The sequence below is a fragment of the Falco punctatus genome, assembly GCF_963210335.1.
Source record: "Falco punctatus genome assembly, chromosome: 8".
NCBI lineage: Eukaryota > Metazoa > Chordata > Aves > Falconiformes > Falconidae > Falco > Falco punctatus.
In genome coordinates this window covers 7427208-7446419 of record NC_137588.1, presented here as the reverse complement: position 1 = coordinate 7446419, position 19212 = coordinate 7427208, and the positions used below count along the sequence as shown (strand labels likewise).

The window sequence follows — 19212 nt, the reverse complement described above, 5'->3', positions numbered from 1 at the left end:
CAGGGCTGTGTGGGAACGTCATTGTCACACTGGGAGGGGATGGGGAGCACTTGGTGCAGGGCTCTGCTGGTGTCCTGGCACACAGGACAAGCCCTGAGCACCAAAACCTTGTCTCTAGCACCAAATGGTGTTCAAAGGAGCGATTCTTGCTCCGAGAGGGGATATTTTCTCATGTCATTATTTCTTTCCGCAGGAAGCCTTGATGGCAGAGCTGGCGTGGTTTGGGTTAGGGTGCGGGCATCAGGCGTGATGCAACGTGGTGTGAAAGCAACAGATGCCGACGTTCTCCTAAACTCGTGATCAGGTTAGTTGGCTTTTTGTTTTGGCTTTTCCTACCTGTGACTTCACCCAATTTGGAAAGACTAGATGCCAGACAGACATAGGGGAAAAATCATTCCCAAGCCTCCTGTCCCAAACAGCACACAGCAAGAGTACCATTAAGCACAGCGGGGTCTAAGAAGGACAAGAAACAGCTGGGCCAAAGTGCTGCTTTACAGAACAGCTCGTGGGGGAGGCTGGGGGCTTGGAGGGTCCCAGCAGCAACACGCCTGCCTGTGTGATGGCCCTGTGGAAGCTCACACAAAGCTAGGCCACCCTTAATCCAAGATGTAGCAAGTTGAAAAATGCTGCAGCCCTGCAAAACATTCCTAAGCTTTCCAGTGATTGTCACTGCCTGCCTGTGACGCTGTGTGGCTTCTGCCTGAGGAGCTACCCTCGCCTCACGCCCTCAGCAGTGAGGTACCGAGCCCTGGTTCACCCTGAGCAGTGCTTCAGCACACAGATGCAGGCTGTTCTGCTGACAGAGCTGCCCAAATTGCCTTGCCCAGCACCTGTGTCTTCACATCTTAAAGCCATCTGAAAACAGGCATCCCAAAACTTGCAAACCATGCAGCAGCAAGTGCAAGCAAAGGGGATTTCAAGAATTTTTTCAGGGTCCTGTGACCAAATTTGTTTGGATCTGGGTCTAGGATCCTCAGGGACACCAGGTGAGCCTAAATGTTGATGGGATTAATGCAGACAGTGGTAAGATCTGTACTGCCTGAGGTGAGATGAAGGCAGCATGCTCGGGCTGCAGCCACCCAGGAACAGAGCTGCCTGCAGAAGTTTCAAGCCCAGGGAGTGGGACAGCACTTGCCAGGCAGGCAGGTGCCAGCCTGGTGGCAATTGCACAGTTGGGCAGTCTTGGAGAAGAAAGCCAGAAGGCCAAGCAATTCCAGCACAGTAAGTGCAGTTAAGCACTGCCATATGGCTTCTTTTGCAGAAGAAAACACAGCGAGTGAGCCATCCCACTGTTTTTCCTTCAAAATGAACTTTCCAGTTCATCTCCTGCAAGTACTGGAAAAACCTGATGGCCTGTGGGGATCACACAAGTTGACAAGGTAATTCAGAGACCCCTGGGAAAATGAGCCACGTGGAATGCGGGAATTCCCCGTGGAAATTATCTGGTCTTTTGCTCTGATGTCTGGGAGAAGGCTGGTGGCAAGAGGGTAAGGCATTTCTACTGGTGGAAAACCTGAGGTGGATCAGAGAAGAGGGAGAAAAAAAACTTCATCGGGTAAAACCCTGCCATGCCCGATGCAGAGGGAGGAAGAAGTGGCTGCTGCTGGCCTCAGAGTGGTTTGACCTGATGGAAACTATTGCAACCAGAAAAAATAGATTTGAACAGTTTTATCTCCTGCAAGGTTTTTGATAGAAGTCAGGAGGTGAGTAGGCAAATATTTTCCAGCAAGGGCAGCAAAGAAAACAGTAGGATTTTCTGCTTCATTTAGTAAATCCATTGCTTTTGTCCACAGTATTGCCATTAGTTAGCCTGTCTTAACCCTTGCACCTCCACTAACCTCTCTGGCACAGGGTTACCAACACAGGCAGAAATCTGACTTGCTGACAAAAGTTTGCTTGCGTACACCTCTCCCTGCAGATGGAGAATGAAAGACAGCCTGCTCAGGGACTGGGCGACAGTGAGAGGATAACTACAGGTCAGGGAAGCAGCAGCGCCCATAAGTAATTGATCCTCAGACACCATTTCTTAGCAGAGAGGAGGAGAGTGTCTGGGGGAAGCTCTTTTGGAGGAAGAGCATCCTTTGCTGAAGCAGGCTTAGAAGAAAGGATGGGAGATGTACCAGAGAGACAGCCGGTGGGTGGGAGGAGGGAAGATGTGGAGCTTCGCAGCAGGGCAGCAAGTAATGTGTATGTTTGCAGGCTGGGAATTTTTGGGGCTGAATGATAGAATTTTCTTATTCGTAGCAACCGAGTTTTCACTGGCAGAGGAATATTTCTTCTCTCCCATACAAGGCCCCTTCGAGAACCAAACCCCAGCATTGCTAACAGTCCATAGCAATAAATAGTTCATTGTCTGTTTGTTTCTTTCTTAAAACCTCAGCTCTGAAATCATATAATTGCATGAGAATATCTGCTTTAGTTTTTTCAAAAGGGTCTTTTTCAAAAAGGTTTCTGACCACTCTGCTAGTCAAGAAGGAAGCTTTAAAACCATGAAAACCCAGAAGACAGAAGGAAACAAATGATTGTGAACTATTAAAAACCTCTCCAACAAGCCACTCATCTTTTGGGGACATTCAGGATGCTCGAATGCATGTGGCTGGCAGGATCACAACTCCAAACCACAGCTGCTAGAGCCATTGAAAGAAATATTGCCATCTCAATCACTGCATATCAGCTGCGATAGTTAAAAGCTTGCCACCGGTCCCCTTCCCCCTTCTCCCTCCAAAATTTGCCATTCGTGGTGCCTATGAAAATTGCCTTGTTTTATGTGAGCAGTGAAAAAAGCTGCCAGCAGGCATAGCCTGGCTTTGACAGCCCGTTTGCTGGGGGACAGCCCTGCCGCTGATGGGGTGTGAAGAACACCAGCACCTCCTCGAGAGCTCCCACCACAGCCACTTCCCCTGTGCTAGCATTATTAGGGGGGTTGGGCATCTCATAGATCCCTCACCTCAGCAAGGAATGTATTAATTACCCACCTTATAAAAGCCTTGCTAATATTTCTCCCTCTGGCCTTTGCTTTCCTCATGGCACGCTATTGCACCCGTGGCAGCGCATCACTGCTTGGTTCCTCATGCCTGTCCCGCTGCATGGCTTGGGCTCTGGGCTGCGCACAGGAGCCACAGAAATGCCCATCTCTCCAGCTTCCATCCCCAAGACTCACTCAGCAACACACCTTGCTGCTTGTGGTCCTTTCAAGTAGACCACGGTGCCTGGGCTATGCTTTTCCTGCTGTAGGTTCAGCTGTCCTGCACCCTCCTAGCCTGGCCGGGGTCTCACTGCTGGCATCACCACCTCCCAACATCTCCGGTGTCGGCACTGTCCCCTGCTGCGGCTCTCAAGGTAGGATTGGCACCCATACAGATTTTCCCATGCAACCATCTCCACATCAAATTCTCCTGCAGCATCACTTCGCGTTATGCTTGCATGCACTTTCCAAAACATGTAGCTCCTCTGCCACCAAGTCTGTCTTTTCCCTCTGATATAAACATTTCTGAACACCTCTGAGGTGGAGCATCCCCTCTTGCGGCACGGGCCGGCAAGCAGGAGCGTGCCTTGCGTCGGAGCTGCAGGAGGGGAGCAGGGAAGCATGGCAGCATGGCCTCTCACTGCTGGCTGCCAGCGGCAAAGCAGAGCCTGCGGCCGGCCAGATAACAGGGGCCCCGGCTGGGAGTGACAAGGACAATGATTAATGCATGGGCAAAGGCTGTGTCACGTCCCAGCTTCAGGCCCAGAAGAAAAACTTTAAGAAATTACTTACTGGATACTGTGGTGGATGGGGAGGGGGGCGTGCAGAAGCAACCTAGCAGGCTTCAAACCAATATTTGTGCTGCTAATTGTTCGTAAAATTCCCACAGCATAACGAACGCGTACGTCTCACTCAGCTGAGAACCACTTACTCGGACACAAACATGCGTGGGCTGAACACAAACAGCGTAGCCTGCCCTGTGCCCATCCGTGCAAACTGCAGCGTGGCGCCGACGCTGCCGGGCACGGGGGCCCTGCCTGCCCGCAGCCCACCGCCAGCCCTGCCTGCGTCTCGCCAACGCTCAGCCGTGCTCCCGACACAGGCACCTGTGTCGTTGTCTGCCAGCACACTTACCCCGGCTGGGAGCCCACCAGCTTTTGATTGCAGGTTATTTCCTCTGGCAACAGGCGCTCTGCTCCTCAAGCCAGTGCCTGGGCTCTGCAGCCGGCTGCTGCCGTTTGGGAGTGCCTTGGGCTGGCCGGCAATGTTTCCGACGCACAGTCGACCTTGGCAGCCCGGTCTCCCCATGGACAGGGTTTTTTTGGCATCTTTTCCTGGGTTTGCTGATTCGTGAATCAAGCTGAGCTGGTGCAGAGACTCTCTGTGAAACTGTACCCTGTGTACGTGGACCGGTATGGTCCTGCCAAAGGACTTGGTGGCTTTCTGTACCGCTGACCGAGTCATTAGTGGCTGTATAATTATAGGGGAGCACTTGAACTTCAGGGGAGGCCTAACTGGATCTAAACGTGTGGGACTGGGCAGGTTTCTTCCTCTTTTTGAATTGTTGTTAATGGTGTTTGGTTAAATGAGTGGGAGAGCTGCAACAAGTGGTTTGGTAGCTACAGCAGGACGTACCATGATGTCTGCTTGTGTCCTTCTCTGCTATGGACTGACCACCTCTGGTAGGCCTCTCGGCAGACCCCAGGGAGTGTACATGGTGCTTTGGTAAATTGTCCGTCTGCTGGTATATGGTGGAAAAAAGAGCAGATGATGGAAGATACCTGTGAATTTCCTGGAAGTGTGTGTCACCTGCATATGTTGGCTTGGTCACTTTGGGCTGGGGTGAAGCGCAGAGCTGTTGAGCCAAGCCAGGTGGGAGCAGGGTGGCTGTGGGGACTGGACTGCTCTACTGAAGGCAGTTTCCACTGCTCACATTTTTTTTTTTTTTGTTTTAGCACAGTGATTTGATGGGTGCCAGGGGCTGTTTCTTTCTCCTCACACCCTGGCTCCAGGCGGTTCTAACACAGACGGCCACTACATCACCCAGTAAGCAAACAGAAGGGAGGAGGAAAGGTGTCAAACCAGTCCTGCACGCTGCAGTGGCTCAGCTGTTCCAGTGGCATGCAGCGAAGGTGAGGGCTTCTCCCCAGAGCCAAGTCTCTGTTATGGGGGCAGCAAGGAGGCTCTTGGCTTGGTTGTCTCCCATCAGATCCCTGTGAGCTCTGCAGGTGAAAGCAGTGTCAGGTTCTGGGATGACTGTGTCCCAGAGGGATTGCAGTGACCATCCAAGCAACACCTAAGGGAATCCCTCCTTGCAAGGGAAGAGGTCAGTACTGCGAAAGTGCAGTATTTCACTGAGCTACCACAGGACACTGAGCCCCAGCTCCTGCCTGCACCAGGTTGGGGGGCTGAGTACCTATCTGAGCTCCCTGTCCCACCAGAACATGCATTTCATAGAGCCAAGTCCTCCAGTAAGATGCTTTCCCTTGCCCTTTCTGTCCTTCTGAGGGACAGCTTTGCTGTCATCTCTGTCTTGCAAAGACAACAGACTGAATTTTGTTTTTCAGGAGGGGAGACAGAGTTGCAGTCATGCCAAACAGAGCCCTTTCTCCCCTAGAACAGCTGGCAAAGTGAAGGCATCCACCCTGAGAGTGCTCCCTCCTGCCTCCGGCCCCGCTCTGCCATCCATCATTAAGAACCTGTGATGCAGCTCCTACGTGGCTCCTTCGGCTGGGAACGGATGATGCCAAGGCGAAGGTTAGGCAGGCAATTTCACTTGGTGTTGTAATAAGGGTGCACCGGTGCCTGTGCTTTGCAGGCATGTTATTAATATTCACAGCCTTCAAAAAAGTTGCTGCTCTGCCCCAGCCGCTCTTTGCTGGTAGGAGCTGTTTGAAATCCACATCGCTTTTCTTTACAGCCTCTAGCCCCGCACCTGCTGTGAGTAGGATCCTCCACTACTTAAGACACAGAGCCAGAAAAAACTCCTTGAAAACTCAACCACTGGAAGTCAGTAGCGATGGTTTCATTTTCTGCCCTGCTGGGGAGAGGTTAGCAGGGCTTGTTCCTGAAAACCCCTGCCCAGACCACTTCAGGTGCCCTCAAGATGACTCTGTTCCCCTTTCACTGGGAGGTTTCCAGCCCTCATCCTGCAGGTAGGAGGTGGAAACCGAGACAGAGGTGGGGTCAGAAACCAGATGGCTCCTCCAGGTCACCATCCAAGCAGCAGCTCGGATGAGTCCCTTCCAAGCAGACGACATGCTGGACTTCTCTGGTGGTGGCCAGGCATCCAAACACATGCTTGGTTGGCTGACTTGTGAGTAATGCTGTAATTACCGTGCAATCAGGAGAATAGATCTCGCAGATAATCTTCTTCCATGGCAGAAATATTCCACTTATTTTTATCCTCGTTTCCTGTCTGTTAGCCAGCTAATTATCCCTCAGAGGACTTTCTTTAAGTCTCTTTTGGGAAGGAAACTTGGCAAATGCTGCCCGAACGTCCTTGTCCATTTAAATGAGAACAGTGGATTCAATTTTAGTACCTTCTGCAGAAAGGCTGTCTTTCTTTTTTTGTGAGTCTGTGAGGTTGTTTTTTTCCCTGACGGTGACAAGCTGCCAGTGACAGAGCTTTCCTCTCTGGATCTTCATTGCTGCGATGCACGTGCAAGCAGCCGTTTCTGCAGACGGAGCGTGGAGGCACCTGTACTCCAGCATGTCCGTGCATTAAATGGATGGACACCTGGGCTCACTCCAAAGCTGCTTGTCCCATGCCTGGGGCCACCATGCCACATCACATCCCGCTGTTCTCCTGATCATCAGCCTCTTTAATGGATGTCCTTGAGGAAGCATTTAAAAATGCAAACCATTTTTGTTGCCATAGCAACTGCTCTTCTGGAAATGGGGGGGAAACTGCGCATCCCCGGGAGGTCAGAGCCGCTTTGTGAGATGCCGTGGGTTTGCGGTGGGTGCCAGCCGCAGGAGCGCAGGTCGCAGCCACCTGCTCCACGGTCCTCGCTGCTGCTGTAGGGCTGCGTGGGAGTCCCGCTGCCAGGTCTCAGTGCCTCCCAAAGGGAACAGCTCCGGCTTAGTTTGCAGGGGCCTCTGGTACCCAACACCCTTCAGGCTCCTGCAAGCCCAAGCTGTGGTTTCATGGATCTTACTGCCACCTGTCCAAAATGCACTGAGGGGTGAAGAAAAACCTCCTGGTCTGGGCATTGCTTTAGTGCTTGAATGATCTCTGTTCATCTTTGAACCCCTTGTACAAAGCAGAGGAAGTTGCTTTGTCTCTGAGGCACCTCAAATATTGGCTCTGGGGTTTCTGTCCTCCATCCTGACTCCTGTGTATTGCTTCCTGAGAAGACATGGTCTTTTCCTAGTGCAGGTTGGTGGAACTTCCCATAAATCTAAGAAGGACATCAACTCTTGACTTCTAATTGATTTGGCTTCCCACTCTCATGTGGCTTCACCAGACATTTAACGCACCAAAGTTTGCCTAGAGCAACTCCTTCCCTGTCTCCAGAAATTATTTCCAGTGTTGTCTGATGCCGAGGCACAGATAGGCAGAGCTTGGAAGCCAACCAAGTTATTGCACCTTCACAGGTCACCGAGTGTAACTGAATCACAGCAGTAGGATGTGCATGTGCTGTTAGTCTGTGGGATGTGTGAGGCAGAAAGTCCTCTTGGTCCTCCATCTGCATTGCCTTGTATGGAGCACAGCAGTCACAGCCATCCCAGAAAGCACATGCAAAGTGGTGCATGCATTTTTACAGGCTCATCACCTCTCTTTTGCCTCCAATAATACTGAGTTAGCATCTCTCCATCTAGCAGGAGTTCCTGCTGAGGACTTGAGTAATCAGTGAAGAGCGGTAAGTGATGCCTGAGGAAGGACCCAGCAGTGACCCTTCTGAGATACATAGATGCTATAGGCGTGACGGTGGTGTGACAGCATCCATCTCCCGTGACGCATTCCCGGGAAATTATCTTTTAGCAAGAACACTGAAGGTCTTGCATTTGCACGCTCTTGTGTGACACCTCCAGTCCTGCAATGTCCAATCATGCTTCTGTCCCTTTTCAATGGATGCCTGCAGTGGCCCCGTGTGCTCACATTGCTGGTGGGGAGGACCTGCACCCAGCAAGTCTAGCAGCAGCATGTTGTCAGTGGGAGGATGGTGTGAATTCTCAAGCTGAACAGCTTACTTAGCTGTGTTCTGCATTATGCCTGTGGGCTTCACTCTATGTACCTGTGGTTAAACACCCCTCTATGAGATGTTACTATTTTAGCCTTGGAGGGCTTGGGGTGAGGAATTCTGGTTCTGTGGAAACCAATGATGCTGTTGACAGCCAAGCGGTCAAGATCCTGCTTCTTTGCTCCCTGAAACACATGACTCTCCTGTCCTTGCAAGACAGGGCTAGTTTTCCTGGAAACAGTAATCCATGTTATTGCTCATCACTGGTATCCCTGAGCCAGAATTGGTTTGAATTTTAGTTGCATTTTGGACCTGTTCTAATTTGGACTAGGTGACATTGGCTCTGCCAGAGATGCTCTTCACACAAGAATGCGTCACTGGGCATTTGTGCCAAAGGAATGGAGCCCATTAATTTCCTTTCCATTTATAGACTCAGCTGCAGGCTCATCTTTTAAAAGCAAAGAGCTCATTAATGTAGAGGTTTCTTTCCCAAATGCAGAAGCATCACTGACTCCTACACATCCAGGTACACAGAGGTGCTTCCACCCACCTCCAGAGTCTAAGCCATGGACAGATGTTTGAGACCCAACCCCTTGTATCTAGCTCCTCTGACCTACTGGCAGGGCTCCTTAGATGGAAAGACTGATTTTACTCAAGGTAAGCTATGACAGTGTTTTGAGTGAGGGCTTATGTGAACAGCTCAGTGGAACAGCTGAGTGATATTACAAGCTTAAATAGATTAAGCCGAAATAATTTACCACCTTTTATTGATAAGTGATTTTTTTTTTCTTTCTAATGAGGTAAGCAAGCCTGAGCATTGCTACAGAAATTTCAAGTGGGAAACAGGATGAAAGAGAGTCAACAGGATGTGTTAAGAAGTGAACGGCACTGCTCAGGGATTTGTTTTGGAACCTGTCTTCATTAACAGCTTTTTTAATGAGCTGGGCACACATGGAGGGGTGTATGGATTGCTTCTGCAGATGAGAGAGTTGAGAGCATTGCCAAAGTGGAAGAGGACCTGAATGTCACACAGGAAGGATGGAGCAACCTTGGGGACTGTTGGAAGAAACAGTGTGAGGTATCATAACTCAGGTAGCATGTTTGAATCTATTAATAAAACTTGTCCCATTCACTAGACTCCCATCCATGTGAATTACCAGAGGAAGAGGAAATGGGGTAGTAACTAATTGCAGGATGACTATAGGCACAGGCAGATGCTGCTAGTGTGCTCCTAAGATGTGTTTAGCAGAGAGGAAGTATCGCTGCCTCTGTACGAGGCTTTGAATAGACCTTGTCCAAGCCCATCGCTTACAGCTCAGGAAGAGCACGCTGCCAGGAGAAGTGTGAAGGAGCAGGCAGTGGAGAGCCTTTCCTACAAGGGGCTGCTAAACAGTGGACTTGTGAAAATAGAAAGCACAGTGTGGGTACCTTAGGACACTGTGCCACAAGACAGGTGAACATGGGCTGGGTGTGAAGCAGGCATGGGCTGGGAATTCAGCGATCTCTTTCCCAGCCTCCTAGTGAGGACAGCAATGATGCTGTGGAAGTGCTGTTACCTGTTTACAGCTATTCCCACCCAGAAAAACTACTGCCTCAGTGCAAAGGTGTGCCTAAGGCAGGCTGAAGACTGGCAAGAAAGAGGAGATTGCATCCTGATGGTTTCACTTTACCAGTGTGACATCTGTGCCTGCATGCGTGCACTTGTCTGCATGCACATATATCTCCTCTATCAATCTTAGCTGGCTCCATTTCCAACCTCTCCAAACCTGTAAACTCTCTGTTAGCTGCCTTCCCAGCTTGCCACACAGGAGCATCATTAAGGCTATCTAGGCAAGGAAATGATCCTACGTGGCTTTTGTGGAGTAGTGTAACGCTAGAATAATTAATTTGTGCAACTCTTAATGTGGATGCTCCCAGTGCCAGAAGTAAGTGCCTTCGTAGTCTTATGCCCCAGAATCACTGCGCTAGCTGAATTGCTCTCCGTAGGAGGTTTAGGCTTGGGGCTGCTCAGCAGCAGTACTCTGCTTTTGGGAGCAAGTGGATAGGAACGGGGTAAGAAGCGCACTCTCAGCAGGCTACCAGCTTGGGAACGGTGTAGTTGCAGCTTCGCAAGTCCTCCTGCCCCGTGGGGTTTCCTCAACCCAGCCCAGAACATGCCCTGGCATAGGGCTGGCTCTCAATGCCAAGCTCTGAGTGCAGATGACTTTCTGTAGCAAAGCAATGAGCTCTTTGGACCTAGCACAATATACGGAGCATGTCTTGGCTTTTCAGGGAGGCTGCTCTGCCCTGGAACAAGGTATCCTAACTGGCATTACTCCCTGGCACCTCTTCAGAGCTCTTTGTGTTTAGCCCCCATGCCTCACCTGCAGCAACCAAGGTCAATGCGAGCAAGGAAAGGCATCCTTGATGTGCTTGTGAAACCCCTATGGGCAGGCACTAGCTAATGAATCTATAAAGAAAGGTTTTTCTCAGTAAAGCTAAACCAACCTTTGCTGAGGGCCCACAAAGTGGAATTGTAGTCCTTGTGGCTTCTGAGTGGTTGGAGGGAGGATCTGTTTTTTTGCAACATGCAGGCGCCGTGTATTGTATTCAGTTCAAAGGTAGTAATGTAAATCTCTCTTTTCCAACAGGGTTGATAACATAATCAAATATTCATTTACAACACATGTTGGCAAATGTAGGCCTGACATAAAGTAATTCACTCCTGATGTGTAGTGTTTAATGCGATTATTCTTCAGGGTAATCAAACCTCCTTTGCCCAAACCAAATTGAGGTTTCAGGAACACACCAAAGCAGGCAGTTGGTTTGGGTGGCCGATGGACAGTGGGAGCATCACAGCCTCAAGCAGACAAATGAAGTGTCCTGGAGCAGTGACCTGGGCTGGCTGCAGGGTGACGGTGCCCGAGCAGCGCAGGGGGAGCAGCAGCTCTCCCAGCCCCCAGCTCTGACATCCCCAGAAAGCAGGATGTAGCTGGGTCTATGTGGCCAACAAACACGTCCAAGTAGGGCAGACAATTTACTGGTGAACTCCTGGTGGCTTCCAGGCTCTAGGAGAGGTGAAAGCAGTGGGAGGTTATTTTGCAAAAAGCCCGTGGGATTCCTGGCTGCCAGCTGGTGCTGCCAGCAGGCATTGCTGGGAGCTTTTCACTCCTATGGCTCTGAGAGGGTTAGGGAGAGGAGAAACTGTGTGTTGGAACCTGGTTCTTGCCCTGTGGCAGATTTTAGGAAGAGGTTTACTAGCAACTTCTGGAAGCAAGCAGGTGATCATTGTCCCTCAGGATACATAGCTAAATGGTGCACTGCTCCAAGGCACGTGCTGATTGCTCTGCTCCTCTGTTAAAGCAAGGTATGGAAAACAGTGGGGTAATCTGCCCAGGATGGATAGAGTGCTCATACAGTCATGAGTTTTGTGAGATCTCATGTTTATTCCTTCAGGTCCTGGCTTCCAGAGACATAGGAGTAGCAGTAAAACTCCTGGCAATGGAAGTGTCTGGATTCTGTGCTTGGGATGACACAGCTGTACAGATGTGGTCAGACTGCACCCCAAGGCACAGGCATTAGGTGAAAGCTGAGTTCCCTGAGGTTTTCCTTGAGCGTGCTTGCTTTTAAGCCCATCTCCCAGCTATGGGTGCCTTTGTCTTTGTGATGGGATTGTGGGGAGATAGCATCACTGCTGCTTTTCTGTACTGCTGTGTCCTCGAGGTCAGGCTCCCACACCCTGCAAACTTTCATCAATGGCTTTGGGATGAGCATATGGGCCCTTGCTCTCTTCCAGCTGCATGTCCTGGAATGAGTGGTGCGTTCCTTCAGTGGCTCCACTCTGGCTGACTTGATTATTCAGAAACAATGTTTTTTATTGTAAAGTGACATCCCCTTGCAGAGAAGCTGACTGCCATCCTCATGCATCCCTGGGTGAGCTGGACAGGTGTTCTGTGCCTTCCTTGTGCCCAGGAATTTCGCAGTTTCCATGCCAAAGATGGTTTCCATCTATTTTCCTGCCCACCACTTGCCTCATCCGTTCACCTGAGGACTTGTCTCCCTGGCACTATGAACAACAGCAAGCATGTCCCACACGCTGCGGTGCCCCGAGCCTTCCATAAGCTGCTGCTCTCTCTCAGCAAGACACCAACGGGTCCAGCATGTGGCAGAGCTGTGGGCAGCACCGGTGTCTGGATGAGACCACAAGGTCACAGAGGAACAAAGCTGCTGTTTCCAGGCAGGCACCTCTTCTGGCACCATGACCCAGGCTGGCTCTGCCCTTCTCCTGCGCCACGCTGACCCTGCTTCTGTCTCATTTCCCTGCCGAAGGGGAAGTGCCACAGCGGTGATGGATGCAAAGAAGCAGGCTTGTGACTGTGACACATTTCTTGTTAATCAGCAGCGATCCTCTCGGGTTTCGAGCTGGCTAAAGCGATGAGCCCATGCCTCTAAATATTTGCTGGGAAAGCAGGAAAGGAAGGCAGAGCCAACCAAACGGGCAGGCTGAAGCTGACCGCGCTCCCAGGGAGCTGGGGAGTAGGTTTTCAGGGAGGTTTTAGACATGGACAGGGGAGCTGGGAGCTAGACAGCATCTGTGGGAGAGCAGGGATTAGGAGGGGGAGGCAGGATCCCATGCCGAGTGCCGGCTGCTGGCTGCACGTACTCTGCACGGTGGTGACTAATGCATTGCAAAGGACCTGGTGAGAGTCCTGCCCGCAGCCACATGTGCTCCTCTGTGGCCTCCCCAGCTTGTGGCCACAACAAAGCACAGAGGGGTAAGCAATGTCCTCAATGTCCTGGGAACCTTGTAATTACATTTGCAATTTCTTGGCCTCTCCAGCGAGTGCACTGGGCCATATCCCTACCTGAGGTTCCTCAGCAGCTGCAGGATCAATGCTATAGGTGTTTTTGAGACCTACAGCTCATTTCTGGCTTCCTGCTGTGCAAAAATCCTCCGGCAGGCAGTGCTCCCTGGTGACGCTGTCCTGAGTCAAACAGTTGTGGCAGGTGCTGGAGCAGGTGAGCAAAGCTGCAAGTGGAATATGGACAGAGCAGAAGAGTCACGGCGGAGCTGTGCTCTGGTGCACCCGAGGAGCTGTGCAATGCTTTGGGAGGGCCCATTGCTTGCACCCTGTGTGTCATTCACACCAGGTGAAGATGGCTCATCTGTGCCTTTCCAGATAATAACAGATCCATGCTGAGCCACAGGGTGGAATATTTGGTGAGCTTAGTGGGGGTAGATGGGACGTGAGTCATCTCCGTATGCACTCGGGTCTCCATGCCACTTCTACCCTGGGGCTTTCAACACTGACCAATGGACTCTAATGAATCTTCCCTCATCATCATATTCTTCAGTGGGATCTCAAGGCTGTTCGAAGCCACTGCAACCCTAGTTGAGCTTATGAGGCAATGGACAAAAGGAGTCAGTAGCAGATTACGAGTTGACTTAGACTGTCCTGTGCCTCAGCTGTGCTCATGCCTCTTGCCCAAGAGCACGCCTGTAGGAAACTGAGCCTCCAAAGAGGAGCATACAGGGCTTGTGCCTTGTGGGGTGGGAGAGAAGTGTCTATGACTATCACTGTCATGCAGTGACGTGAGGTTGCAGGACTGTAATGGAGAGGACTCCACTCGGCTCTGTGAACACGGCTGCTTCCAGCCTGAGATGAATGCTGAAATCACAGTACGTGAGACACGAGACCACGGCCAACACCATGGTCACTTCTTGCCTGTTGGAAGACGGCCATCCTGCAACCCTTGCTGAGCTGCAAAGCAGGAAAAGCCTGTGCCAGGCACCTACAGTGCCCTGTTGCACTAACCCCTGGGATCGCCGTCTCCAGGTTTTGGCTTCTAGTACAGCTCAGATTTTCTCCTGAGCAGACCTCATGTCTCTGCTTTGAGTTTATCCAGCTGTTATCAACATATGTGCTTCCTCGGTGATTCATGCCCTGTTCCCTAACCACATCCCCTCCTCTTTTGTTGCCCCCACCCACCACAACTGAGTCACTTGGCCTCCTGTCACAAGTGAGGAGCCTCTTCAGTCATGCGTGTAGACACTTCTAGGCTGACCTAAGTTCCTCCTGACTTCCTTTTTTTGAAGCAGGCTACCAAGTAGGAGCTTGCTGGCTATTAACGGGCTGGTCCTGACCTGCCTACACTGGGTGCACGCTGCCTACACCAGATATACCCAGACCCTTTCTCTCCCTGTGCATGCAAAGGGAATGCTTCAATGCAGTGTTGTCCTCTCTGCCGCTCCCAATTCCCCAGAGGGACCAGTCCAGCCCAGTGGTAAATGGAGGTTACCCAACAGCCTTGGGCAACACTCCCCAGGCTTGGCTGGCTTGTAGACATAAGATGTGACTCGTGGAGGTGGGAATTGAGAAAAGATGGTGCTTAAAAGCCTTTCCCATCTTCTGACCCTCCAGCAGCCTGCAGGAAGTTTATGATTTTACCCCAGGCCCTGGTAGCTGAAGAGCAGCTCAGCCTCATCACCACGGAGCCCAATCCTTTACAAGCTCCACTTCCCAAGCGTCGTGTTTATGCTCGGCGTGAAATACAGCCACTGCCGTCTTGCTTTGAAGTTCTGCCACACAGCCAGAGGGGTTCGGGTCTGTGGTAGATACATCATCCCAAGCCGGTGTTCAAGCTGGATGTGTGCTGGTAGCTATTTTCCTTAATGCTTCCTCTCTACGGTCAGTGGCTCCATCAATCATGCTAAGCTCTTGCTAGAGGTTTTCTTTGTCAATGGACAAACATATAGGGGTTTATTTACCATCTTCTCTTTATGCCAAAGCTTGTTCATTTCTAACTTAAAGTAACTTGCCCAGGACTGTCACTTTTATGCAGTGCAGATTCAGTGGGGGAGGAGCTGAATTCTCCAAATTCTCCCTGCAGATCTGATACATTAACTGGCCTCTTTCTCAGTGTCAGCATCATCAATTTAAGAGCATTTTCAGCTGCTCAAGGAAGGCATTTTGGCATGAGGGGAACATTGAAAATCAAGGTGCCTGTTTCCTTGCACCCGCTGGTGAGAGAGCTGCTGCTGGGCACCTTCATTTAGGGCTCGCTCTGTCTCTCTCTACCCCATCAGATGGGGTAATGTGTTGATGTAATGTTTCATCTTCCCAGTATCTTTCTGAAGCAGTGTGTTGTAACTTCCCAGGGTGGGATGGCCGCACTCAAGATAAAAACGTAAACTTGTCTGTATGGCAGTGTTGTGCTGGTATGAAACAGGGTGAATTTTTACATGGGTGTCACTGTGGTGACTGCCCTTAGCTTGGCATGAGATGGACTGGCAAAACCCAGCCCCCAGGACCCTTTCTTAGGAGAAGGAGCGTGGTGTGGGTGCAGTTCTGGGGAAAGGCTGGATCAAACCCTGGGCTGTCTGCTTTAGTCATCCTGAGTGAGCAGATGCAGCCACTGCTTGTCCTGAGGTCAGACGCAGTGGAGGAGGAAGATGGATATCTGGCTGGCCGTGCTACTGAAGACTAAATTGTAATAACATCCCTACCTCCACTCCCCACCACCAAAATCTTTCAGATAAACTTGGAAACCTCTAGATATTTCCTGTAAAAAACAGGATCGTTCTTTTTCCGCCTCACACCTGATGAGGTGGGCTGGCTGCCTGCCCTTGTCCTCTTCCCTGGGGGGTACAAAGCTTCCTGCAGGAAAGCTGCCAGAGGTCAGAGAGCCAGACCCCAGTTGCCCATGCAGTGTCCTCAGTGGCCCATCCTGTCCCTGTGTGCTGGGAGCGCTGCTTAGGAGCACTGGACTTGGATGAACACTGCCCTGTCCCTGATTTATGCCAGGAGGAAATCCTCCTGATGTAAACACCTTTCCACTGGGAAAGCCAGGCTAATTATCATGTCGCTGCCTGATTTACTTGGTTCTGACACGCTCCCTTCACTGCCTCTATTTTTCTCCTGTAGCATTCACATTTTGCTAGACCATCTGTAGCTACAACTTTTCCTTTCTCCTTCCTTGCCCTCCTTTGATTTCTCATTTTACCTTTTCAGTTCCACTGCTGCATCTCACAGGCTTGTGAGTTCCTTTCCTGGCAGGCATCCCTGCCAGCCTGCGGGTCTGGCTTCTCCCTTGGACTGGAAGGACTTTGCAGATGTGTGCACGAGTTGGTGTAAATACCTCCTTATTGCTGCCAGAAACCACTAGACTGTCCCTCCTGCAGAAAGGGAAAGAATAAAACCAGTGGTTTTGTTTCTGGCTGGAGAACGATAGTGCTGTATCCCTCCCAAAAGCAGTTATTTAGCTCCAGAAACTATATAAGATGACTTAGGAATGGGATTGTTCCAAAATATTTGGAGACTTGATGAAAATGCAGTTGTGGTAAACCAAACATTGCTCAGAAATGCCTTTTGTTTTACTGGTGGGGTTTCTTTCCCCTCTTTCTCCTCAGATCCCCTTACAATTAGGTGCTGCAGGCTCAAAAGGCACGGTTTGATCACAGCAGTTGCCTTCCCTGGGCACGGGTGCTGACGTGACCATGAGCTCAGGTCCCCCTCACGCCTGCTGCAGGCTGCCGGAGTGACTGCTGGCCATCGGGAGTGAACCTCACTGCCCACCCCAGTAGCGCTGCATCCCCGCTACTATCAGGGAACAATACTCAGAAACCAACATCCAGATCCACTAAGTGCTAAAGCCACTTCACCTTTCTATGCTGTTTAGAGACCCAGATCCCCTTGATTTCAAAGCAACTGAGTCACTCATGATTCATGCAAAGACTGAAACAGAGCAGGGTAATAAATCTCCATTTCTCATGTCCCCGGCTGGTGCCATAACCTCTTCTGAACTCTCTCCTCACCTCGCAGCGTGTTACATCTCTGGAGAGCAGAATGTATACGGGGGAACGTGCCAGGTCAAGGTGTCTGTAGAAGAGTGACAAGTCCTGCACAGTTAGATGGGCAGCCCAGTGCCGCTCCACCTGACTGGCACGCTGAGTGCACGTGAAGAGACCTGAATGCAGGGCATGGGGACAGGCAGCAGCTGGGAATCCTGTGCCCCTCACTCCTGCTGCTTGCTTCACGGCAGGAAGAAGGATGCAAAGAGGAATTACAGCATAGCGCCGCACGGCTCAGCGAGAAGGTGGACAAACTCAAGCCTAGCTAGGGCACGCACAGAGCTTTCTTTTCAGTTCAAGGGAAGGAGCAACAAAGTCTGTCTGTGTCACATCGGAGCTGGGAGTAGCGGAGGCTACAGCTGAAGGCAGCCAGTCGTGCGGCAACACCTGTGACATGCAGCAGTGGTGGAGGGGTTCTCAGGCGGGTTTGGGTGGAGTGGGTTTTCTAGGAAAGCCAGAAATGCAGCAGCATGTGTGATGCTGGAGGAAGCAGAAAGAAGACGTTCATGGGAACAAAACTTGCTTGCAGGGCGAATGTGGGGATTTTGGCACAGGGAGCTTCCTGCTGGTCTGCTTCTGCTAGGTGTAACTGCACATGCAAGTTCCCTGTAAAAAAGGAAACTGGTGGGAAGAACCCTGCCTGGTGCTTTGCAGACCAGCTCAGTGAGGTCTGGGTTTGCCCCGAGCAACCAGCCATCACTAGAGGCTGTTCTTGCCCAGGAGTCCCTTGGGTACCGGCAGTGGGAGCATAAATATAATGAGGTGGTTTCCTACAGATGTACTGTGCAGGCAGCGTGCTTAGCTGCTGAGATCAAGGCACCGAATTCATTGTGGTTGAGAGCTTCAGCTAAATCAGGGCAACTTTCTTCTCCCTGGGTTATGAAGCACCACGCTTCAGCCTTTCCCTAAATATTTTGAAAGGGGAGGGCAGTCCTTTGGGGAAGGCAGTAGCAAGGGCACTATATAACGGTCCTTCAGGAGGACCCAGCAATTTAGGGAGATGGCATGACAGTAACTCTTTTCCAGGGTTTGTCCTGGAGTAGCAGAGGCTGGCTGTGCTTGGTGCTGATTTTTTCCTGCCAGGGTTGGTGGGGACCGGCTGGGGCAGGGCTGGGCTATGGGAGGCAGGATGGTTCACGTACAGCCAAAGAGCATCACCACACCTGAGCCAAAGAGTGTGGTGCCTTGCAGCCAGGAGAGCAGTGCTGGCCCCAGATTTATGAACCTTTATTCTTGTTTCTGTTTGCAAACCAGGAGCAGTTCTTAAAGCCAAGTTTTTCCAACTGCCTCTGGCCTTCAGCCTGTGTTCCTGCATGTTGTCTGCCTCCTCTGAAGACGTGGAACGCCAGAGCTGCTCTGATCCTTCCCCAGCTGCAGGTCTGTGACTGAAAAGGTGGGCTCTAGCAGGGAAATCCCTGTTTAACCACAGACAGGCAGTGTTGTGTGTGGGATTCCCCAAGGAGCCACAAAGCAATGCTCCCTCCAGGCTGGGCCCCAGCTGCTCTCATCATGTGACAGGCTCAGAAAAAGGTTGGGGGACCAGCAACATCATAGGAGGTCTTTGGTCTTGGTGCAGCTTTCCAGCAGCCTTCAGCTTACAAGATGGGGTAGGAAATTCCCCAGCGCTGGGGATTTCCTTCAGCTGAAGCTGCTGTAGGAAGCTGCCTGCAGAGGACCTTCCTCAGAGCTGGGGTGATGACGGGCTGGGGCAGGCAGAGGACCTCCAGCAGCCAGACCACAGAGCCAGAGGTCTGGGCAGTGCTGTTCTGGGAGGCTCTTTCCATACCAGGGTAGCAGGGTGGTTCATTACACCTGCTTTTATTGCAGCCAGCAGTCCCTTCCCCCCAGTCTGGTGGCATCACAGGGCTAGTGACATTCTCCTGGGGACATTTCTATGGGGCTGGGCCACTGACATCTCCTGGGGGAATTTCTATGGGATGTGTCCCGTATAAGCACCCAGCAGTGTATGGCCAGGGACACTGGCCAGGGCAGGCAGAGAGATGCCAGATCTGCTTCCCCGCCCCACTCTCCCTTGGGGCTGGGAGTTCTTGCTGAGCTCAGAGGAGCAGAATGGGTGCCCCAGCCCTGCCTTTCTCCCAGTGTCGGGACTTTGTGCAGGAGCAACTGTTTGCCAGCTTGCTGCATCCCAGGCTCGCCTGGGGCTCCTGTACAAAGCTCCCTTTCACCTTGGAGCATCCGGAAAACATAATGGGGCAGCAATTATTGGGGCG

The 19212-nt window shown here is 51.3% G+C and overlaps 2 long non-coding RNA genes across 2 annotated transcripts in view; one reads left to right on the top strand and one right to left on the bottom strand.

Annotated features, from left to right (window-relative positions):
- LOC308068748 overlaps window positions 1-5534 on the bottom strand; it is a 50294-nt gene extending 44760 nt beyond the window's left edge. The window contains exon 1 of the long non-coding RNA XR_013930115.1: window positions 4100-5534. This is a non-coding gene — a long non-coding RNA (uncharacterized lncRNA). The remainder of the gene's footprint in view (window positions 1-4099) is intronic.
- LOC308068746 overlaps window positions 1-19212 on the top strand; it is a 56298-nt gene that overhangs the window by 12848 nt on the left and 24238 nt on the right. Inside the window, exons 5-6 of the long non-coding RNA XR_013930108.1 lie at window positions 194-3339; window positions 5533-18358. This is a non-coding gene — a long non-coding RNA (uncharacterized lncRNA). The remainder of the gene's footprint in view (window positions 1-193; window positions 3340-5532; window positions 18359-19212) is intronic.